General features: G+C 38.3%; 1 pseudogene; it reads left to right on the top strand.

Annotated features, from left to right (window-relative positions):
• The first annotated feature begins 5,678 nt into the window (after nucleotides 1-5,678).
• The window catches only part of LOC114314901 (transmembrane 9 superfamily member 12 pseudogene), a 290,140-nt pseudogene continuing 286,722 nt past the window's right edge, over nucleotides 5,679-9,096 (top strand).

Raw genomic sequence — 9,096 nt, 5'->3', positions numbered from 1 at the left:
AATTTCTTCAAAGAAGATTTCAGAAGTAGGTTCACCACTGCCCCATTATCCACCAATACCCGGTTCATCTGTATCTCCTCGAAGAAGGCCTTGATACACAAGGGTTTGACATGCTGTGTCATGGATGTTGTGGGATACTCAAAAGGGTATGAGAGGTTAATACTCACCTCTTCGTCACTCTCATCTCCAGTTTTTATTGGTATGGCCACTTCAGATTCGTCTTGCACCATACTCACCTGTGAGTCTTCACTAGAAACTGGAATTGGGTCAATCTCCTGACCTTGGTTTTCATCTTCAGCTTGAAACTCCTGAGGTAGTATATGCGCCATATTCACTGACACATGAGGAAACGAACCAAATTGGACGACTGGTTGTACCTGCTTCTTTTCCTGGCCAACTTGTTTAATTGTTTTAGAAGCATCTTCCATGCTACATTCAGACACTTCATTATTAACAACCTCTTTCAAATGGTCTGTTTCTGCTGGTTTTTTGACCAAAAATATCTGTTCAGCCATGAAGGCTTCAAACATTTCTTCTTCAACCATCTCTTTCCTTTGGCCTAGGCCAATTTCTTCCTCTGTCTCACTATCGCTTTCCATCAAAGCCTTTTCCAGTCCTGCTAAACTGGATCTTTCTTTGGCTTTCAATTCAGAATGAACTTTGGCCAATTGCTCTCTGCTGCAACTCCTTTTGTCTTGAGGAGTTGATTTTGGATTATGATCTAACTTTGAACTTTTTTCTCCCTCCACCAGGCCCTTTGGCTGGACCAATGAAGAGCTTTCTCCACTTTCTTTCTAATTCTTCTGGTACTGAGTGTACCTTCGTTGGATCTTCCTTCTTTGAAATCTAGAGATCACTGGGACCATATCTGGTTCCTTTGTTTTTGGATGCTTTAGTAACACCCAATTAGTTGGAGCTACCAAATGGGGTTTAACCATCTTGCCCTGATCTTCGTAGGTATTTTCCTAGGTTTGTTCTGCATGACAAACCAATTTGGAACTCCAGGTACCCATGAACCTACTGACCCAGTTGTCGAACTACCTCTTTCTTCCTTCGAAGCCAATTTCGAAGCTGGCTGTGAAGATCGCTGCTTGGCTTTAACCCCTTGTTTTGGGCCTAATTCAGGCCTCCCATGAAGGTGGCCAATTTCCTTTTTGTGTGAGGCTGGTCTAGGGGGCCAATCTCTGGCTTTGATCCCATAACTTAAGCCCACTTCAAGTCTCATCTCAGGATGATTGCCCTCCATTCTGTAATAGTTGGGTGGTCTGAATTCATGAGTGCATCCTGGTGGCTGCCGGCTCAGCCATGAATAGCTGCTGCCTAGTACCAGTTGGATATGGCTTTTTGTTATAGGCACTAGTTGGTTTAGGACGTCTCTGCACATCCTTGTAATATTGTTTCCCATTAACCGGAAGCCCTTTCAACCACTTGTAGCTCAACCTGCATCTGGGACACATTCTTTACATGACAACTGCCTCTAAAGAATCATCATCCAGTGCCTCTTCATCAGAATCTTCCCTCTGGTTCGCAAAATCTTGCCCAACAGCTGGTAAACTTCTAACATCTTTCTTGATAGTAGTCTGGCTGGCAACATGCATTTGCACATTGACCTTTTCCATTTCTTTCAAGGACAAATTCTGAAAGTCTGGCACCACAACATTAGCAGCCACTTCTCCAATTTCTGGGAATGGATTAGTGTCAATCCTCATGACCTTTTCTGCTTTAGCTGGGAATTTTAAGCTCTCCTTTTGAATCTGCTCTTGGATCCTGTCTCGAGAAACAATAGAGTTTTTAGTTGAGTGAGACCAAGAATTATGCCATTTACAATACACTTTTCCTTTAAGTTCCTCTAGAGACGGAATTTTGACTTCTTTTGGTAATTTCAGGAAGTTTGTAGCAAGCAAATGATCATAAATGTCATCTGCCTTTGTTAAATCAAAAGAATATTTCCTATGAAGGTCTTTCTTTTTAAACCGCTGGTCTATTACTGTGTCTTTATGAATTAATGCTTCACAGATCACAGGTTCTTTTCCTATAATCTCTGTTGCATCAATCTCATAATTAGGATGTCTATAATACGTCTTGTATGATGCATTACTTCGATCTTATTCTTTCTCTAGTAATGCTTTATACCTAGACACCTTATAGGTTAGTTCCACTAAGTCTCTAAATTCAGTTGAGTCAAACTTCTTTCGAAGCCTAAACTCTAGACCATTTTGAGCCAATCTCACAAATTCAGGCTCTAGTAAGATGATCCTGCATTTTTTCTGTGCTCTCTTGAATTTGAAAATAAATTAAGTAGCCTTCTCATCAGGTCTTTGACTTAACCTTGCCAAGTCTGCCATAGAAACTTCTGGCTTCGTTTGGAAGAATTGGGCATGAAATGCCTCTTCCATTTGTTGCCAAGTTTGGATAGAGCCAGGTGTAAGGTTAATATACCATACAAAGGCTGCCCCCGTTAGAGAATTTGGGAACAATCTTAACTTCATGTAGTCATTATTGGTAAATTCACCACACTGAGCAGCGAACCTAGCAATATGCTCAACCGTTGACTAGTTTTCATTCCTATAAAAAAGGGCAAAGTCTGGTATCCTGAAGCCTCTTGGGTATTCATGTACCCTATCTACCCATTCTGGGTATGGTTTCCTGTACACAGGAGTTTGAACCCCCCGAGCCATTGGTTCATACATCTCTCTAACAATATCAGTAATTTGGTCCCTAGGGACTATATTTTGTGCTTGTTGAACCACTATTAGAGAAACAAACATAGGATTTGGTGGACAACCTTGTGCCTGGGGTCCTCTTGGTCCATAGGGTGGTATGTTTGGGACTGGTTGTCCCTGTGGTGCTGGTTGCTGTTGAGGGTATGGGTGACCCCTTTGAGCCTGTCTAGTGAAAGGACCTGCGAAAGGTGCTGGAACAGGTGTTGTGTCTCTACCAGTTGCAGAAAGCCCTTCTAACCCCTCGGGTGTAAATTCAAATAAAGGATTAGTAAATCCTCTTGTGCCAGGTATGGCTTCGAACATGGGATTTGGAAACATCCTTATGCCATTTTCTTGTGTTGGGCCAGATCCATCAACTTGCATGGCTTCACTATTAAGTAATGAAGCATTTTGATTTGTTACAGGTCTCAAAAGTGGTTCATACCAAGACTGAGGTGATGGTCTTTCGTAGTTTTGGTTACTAGTTTGACCATTAGAATATCCATTATTTTGCATAGGCTGTTTATCTTTGGCCAATCTTTGCTAAGGGACATTCGAAATTTCCTTTATGTGCCTTGCGTTAGTTGGTTGATGAGTATTCATTCGATCCAAAAAGGATGTTGCCCATCTTTCCATCGTGTTCATTAATTGCTGTCCCATGGCATCTACTAGGCCACCCCATGGATTCATTGGCTGAGTTGGCTAAGTAGATGGAACAGTGAACGGTTCAATTCCTTGGCCTCGTCCAATATTTTGAACATGTGGTACTTGTTCTGAAGTGCTGGTCTGTTCGACCAAAGGTTCTGATAAAACAGGCACTTCCATAGAATGTGTTATCACATTATCTTTTGGATTAGGTCTTTCTACCTCTCCTTCCATGCCTTCTTCCAAGCGTTCAATTTCTCATTGTCTCTTACGTCTAGCCATTTCAATTAGTCCCACTGGGCGTGCCAAAAATATATGTTGGCTTTTTGGCTTTCGAAGGTTATTATTGTAATTTTGAGCGTGCCAACAAAGATCAATCAGTCCTTACAGAATATTAATTGTCAACCAATTATCAGACGATTGTGTTTTAGTTCTTTCGGCCTCAATGAAGAGGACTTTTACTGGTGGCTTTGTTTTTAGGAGAATTAAGCAGACAATGATTAAATGAAGAACAATTGTAGCATTTCATTAAGTAAAATAGAAGACTTACAAAGATCCAAATCAGTCACGTAGAGGTTTACAGTGACAAACTACTTGAAACTACTCCTATGAACGAAGTGCAGTGCAGGAATTTAAAGTACAGGAATATAAAGAACAAGAAATGTAAAAATTGGAAGGAAAAATAAAGTAGAATAAAACTAATTTTTTGGATATGAGTCTGAGGGTTTTTCTGAGACCTTCTCTGCTATTTATACTTCTCAATAATAACCGGCGAAATGAGCTTCTAACCGTCAAATTATCCTTCCATGATTGCTGATCATGTTTCCTCACAATTAGCTCCACTACGCCATGTTTGCAATTAGGCTTCCCTCATGATATTTGAATTTAAATATATGAGTAACCGTTAAGGCCACGTCATCTTGCATCTCTTCACTGATTCAGTGCTACACAGATCTACAATAAACCAATGTTGATTGCCACGTGTGTGATTATGATTGAAGATTTGAATTATCTTCTCGTATTGCCCTCATTCTGCCACGTGTTGAACTGTGATTGGCTTGTACAAAATATGTAGCCAATAGTTGTGGAATTGTGTTCAGTTGTCTGTTCTTGCTTTCAATTTTTCTCTGCCGTTGATTTGAATGGATTTGTGGATTGATAATTGAGAACAAATATAGTATTTTGTTTACTTGCTAGTTCATGTATGTATGCAATGTATTTACCATATGTATATGGGGCAGGACGCTTTCGATACTTTATTTATGTGCAAATTATATTGGTATTTTAATTATTGTGTCATTTTGGTATATGTTATTTCAATTAACTTGATTTTAATCTTGAATTTTTTATTTTTATTTTGTCTCAATTACTCTTATTGAATACAATTGGTAGCATTTTTTAATAAAAAAAATACGAACATAAGGGGATGATTTTAGAGACAAAATTATAAGTTTGCTTAAGTTAACCTCAACCAATTCCGTGATATTTTTTCATCACAAAGATATTATTAATTGGACTAAATTGACACAAAATCTAAAATTAAGGGTCGAAATTGAGACAATTGAAAGTGTAGAGACTAAAATGACACAAGAAACAAAATGCAGGATTACCAATGTAATTTGTCCTTTATTTATCTGAACTAGGAAGGGTTAATTGTAGGGTTGAGCATCGGATTGTCTGACCCGTCAAACCAACACGACCCGACCACTTTTGGGTGGATGCATAACACGTGGCAGGCAGGTGCGGGCCTAGATTATTTGTTTTTGCGAGTTCGGGTCGGGTTGTGGTTGATCCGCCAAAACACCCACTTAACCTGACCTGAAGGGTTAGGCTTTACCTCAGGTACTCACATGGAGGGGTATGTGGGGTCACCACGGGTTCTTGTTTTGATAATTCTTACTGTTCATTTTGTAAATCCCTTCGTGTATATATCATTTATGAAAAAAAATTAAGTCGATTTGATAATCGTAATTTTTTCATTTTTTTTCATGGATGATAGACACAAAAAATGTTCTAAAATGAACGATTCAAATTATCAAAACGGAATCCGTGGTAGACGCCATGCGTCCCTCCCGTCCAAAATATGGACCAGAGGCAAACTTTTTCTTTTACTTGTTCTTTTCTTGTTCCATATAGCAAATTTTATATTTTCTTTGGGAAGGGATGGCTGTTGGAGACATTCTTGCTTGTTAAATAAATTAGGTGAGATCAATTTCGAAGATTGACACGGAGATTTCGCTTCTGCAGATTTGATGTTGAATAAGCCTTCAACTGTAGCTTAGACTAAGAATAGTTTTGAGGGATTTGCTCTGTGTTCCTTTTTCAAACTCAATGGCTTGTGAGTTGATCCCAAAAAGGGCATATTGGGTAGCTTTCATCTATACAGTTCTTGTTTCACAAGCTTGCAGTGGCTTTTATCTTTCAAAAAACTACATGCATACATATTCAACAGGTGACGAAATACATGCCAAAGTTAATTCATTGACCTCTATTGAAATTGCACTTCCCTTCAGCTATTACAGCCTCCCATACTGCATACCTCGTATGGGAATAAAGAAGAGTGCAGAGAATCTTAGACAACTCCTCATGGGAGACTAGATTCTCAAATCTCCATTCCGTTTTCGAATGAACGTCAATGAATATGTATTCCTCTGCACTATAAGTCCATTAAGTGAGCATGAGCTAAAGCTACTGAAATAGAGAACTCGTGATTTGTATCAAGTAAATATGATTTTGGATAATTTGCCTGCCATGAGTTTTGCTCAACAAAATGGAATTAAGATTCAATGGACTGGGCTTCCTGTTGGGTATACATCGCCAAATAGTAATGAAGATTACATCATCAATCACCTCAAGTTCAGGGTTTTGGTTAATGAGTATAAAGGGGTAGGTGTGCACAGTGGCGGAGCCAGGAATTCAATATAGGCGGGCACCCATTAATTATAATCTCAAATTTTTTCTTCCCCAATCAATAACAATAACATAATAATAATTTTTCGAACTAATGTTAAACATTAAAAATTAATATCCATTACAAAAAGCTTTAAATTTTAAACTTTTACAATTGACCCCGACGAGTTTTCATCTTTTGAAATCTTTCCATAATAGTATCATTGTCAATGCCATAAAAAATATCTCTCAATCTCCAAATCAAGACATCGCTTTTTTTTGGTACGTGAGATTTTATTACAAAAAATATATAAAACGACAAAGCTCAAGACAGGTCCTCCAGTGAGCATATAAGCAACCTCCCATGCCCGGCAGGAAAGGAAAACAATAGACCTCTCACAACTTGAGAGGATAAGCACAAAAAAATACATAAACACAACATAGACTATTAGGCTACCATTCTTTGAACTTGTAAACTTACTTGAAGGCTTTGGGCATGACTCAATTGGCTTGATAAAAAAAGATTTGCAACTGCTACAATTCGTATTCCCCTAAGACTAGTCCTTCATCTTCCTTTTTCACTAGAGTTTCAACCAATTCTGTTGGCAGATTTCCCTCAATTTCCTCTTCATTTGTACCCATGATTTCGATCTCCACAAGGCCACTTGGGTTGGCTTTATTTGAAGAAAATAATTTATCCTCTCCCTTACTCTTTCTCTGCCCCCTTGAATTCTCCACAATTGGAGCACATGAAGCTAGGACATCAAGATTTGTAGGTGAGGATGGACGAGGCATAAGGATCCTGTCAGTGTTGTCACCACTAGGTCCCTCCATGCTCGTTAGTTGATCAAGAACATCAAACATAATAGAAGTGGATGCAAATGTGCTATCCTCCACTACTTCTTTCCCTTTGTCCTCAGCCCCGGAGGGGAGAGAGTTAGAAGCCTCCCCAATTGCCATAGAAACATCATGCCTCTGGCTCCAAGGTCTCCACGAGACTTCAACCTTAATTTCATAAGTTTCACAGTACCCCAAATTGATCTTAAATGAGTTTGGGATTTTCTTAGTAGCATCAACCTCCACACACACCCTAGCAAAAGTCAACCGGCTCTTCAATCAGGTAGGTTCATCCAGAAACAGAGGCTTCCCAATTACACTTGCAACAAAAGAAAGTCCCTCCTCTGTCCACAGTTCAAGAGAGACATTGAAGAACTAGACCCAAATTGGAAAAAAAGAGAAAACAAATGTTGATAAATGTAACCCAGGTTCCCACTTCCTAAAATTAATTAATTTCTCTCCCAAAAAATAAGGACCTTCACTGAGAATGCAGTCAACAACATTCTCATTTTTAAATTTGAACATGAAAAACCCATTTTCACCAAGAGAATGAACATCCAGGAGATCGTCTTTCCACGAACTCTCAGCCCATAACTTCAGTAGATGAAAATCAAATTTCTTGTCATTGTCAAAGAAACAGCCCACTAAAACATGATTCCAATGAAGAAACCCCTTATCTGAGATGTTTAAGGGAATCTCAAACTCTCCTTGACTGTTCAATTTTACATTATGACAAGGAAGTGTTTGTTTATAACCTGTACTGGACACTGTTTTAACAAGATCAGTCCTGGAGTTCAACTCACACAAATTGATTGTTTCAAGATCTGGGCCAAGTGGGTCCCCATATTCCTGCAATTTCAATAATATACTTCCTGAAGTAGAGGAAGTTGGATGTGCAGTACACTCATATGCATTGGATTGGTCACCCAGACTCCAGATTGTCGCCACTTGTTGCTGGTTTATCACATAAGCTTAAAACTGCACCCAAAAAATTAGTGCCATTTAAGTGACAGAAGTGAGCAAATCTTATTGTTGAACATTTAAAATTTTGAGTTATTAAAGAAATAGGCCCCACTAAAACATGATTCCATTGAAGAAAACCCTTCCCAGAGATGTTTGAAGGAACCTCAAACTCTTCTTCCTTGCCATTAATTTCACATAATGGCAAGGAAGTTTTTGTTTAAAAACCGAATTGGACACCATTTTAAAAGGATCACTCAATGAATTCTTTTTTCTTTATTTTTTGTCATGATCACTTAAGGACTTCAACTCACCCGAATTGGTGGTTTCAAGATCCGAGTCAAGTGGGTCCCTAATTTTTGGCAATTTGGGGTTGACACTTCCAGAACCTGTAGAGAAATCTTGATTTCCGGCAGGTTCGCATTCGCTGGATCTGTCACCCAACCTCTTCGAATTTTCCAGTGGTTGGTGGTTTATAACATCCTATTAAAACTGCACCCAAAAAATTGGCGCCATTAAAGTGAAAAGGAACTGAGCAAATATATTTGAACAATTCCATTAGGAAGGTAAAGGAACAATAATCTCCATAATAGATTGATCCGGGATTCTAACATATGCAACCAAAAATTTGTAACCAACATGTGAAATACAACATCTGTTTCTACCAACAAAAAATGTGAAAAATATCGCAGCAAATATATGGATATGTATAATTACAAAAATATGATCAAAATACAATTGAATATGTACATTCTACAATCCATTCTTTATGCAATGACCTTGTATTTATCCACATCTGACATTTCCCATTTTAAAGATAATACAGAAACTATTCCACACCAAATGATTTAGGCCCCCAAACTATCACTATTTTGTTTCCTATTTAATCCCTAAACAGTCGTTTTCATTTATTTAGTTCTTGAAAATTTTAATTTCTATATATGTGATCCAATTGGAGATGGTTATACAAATCAATAATTGTTAAAAGCTTAATTTGATTAAAAAATAATAATAAAATTGAACAACTTAATCCATACCACAAAAATACTTGCTTTTCTTACTA

This window comes from Camellia sinensis, chromosome 8 (genome assembly GCF_055761805.1).
Source record: "Camellia sinensis isolate YWXY chromosome 8, ASM5576180v1, whole genome shotgun sequence".
Lineage (NCBI taxonomy): Eukaryota > Viridiplantae > Streptophyta > Magnoliopsida > Ericales > Theaceae > Camellia > Camellia sinensis.
This window is presented reverse-complemented; position numbering and strand designations above follow the sequence as displayed.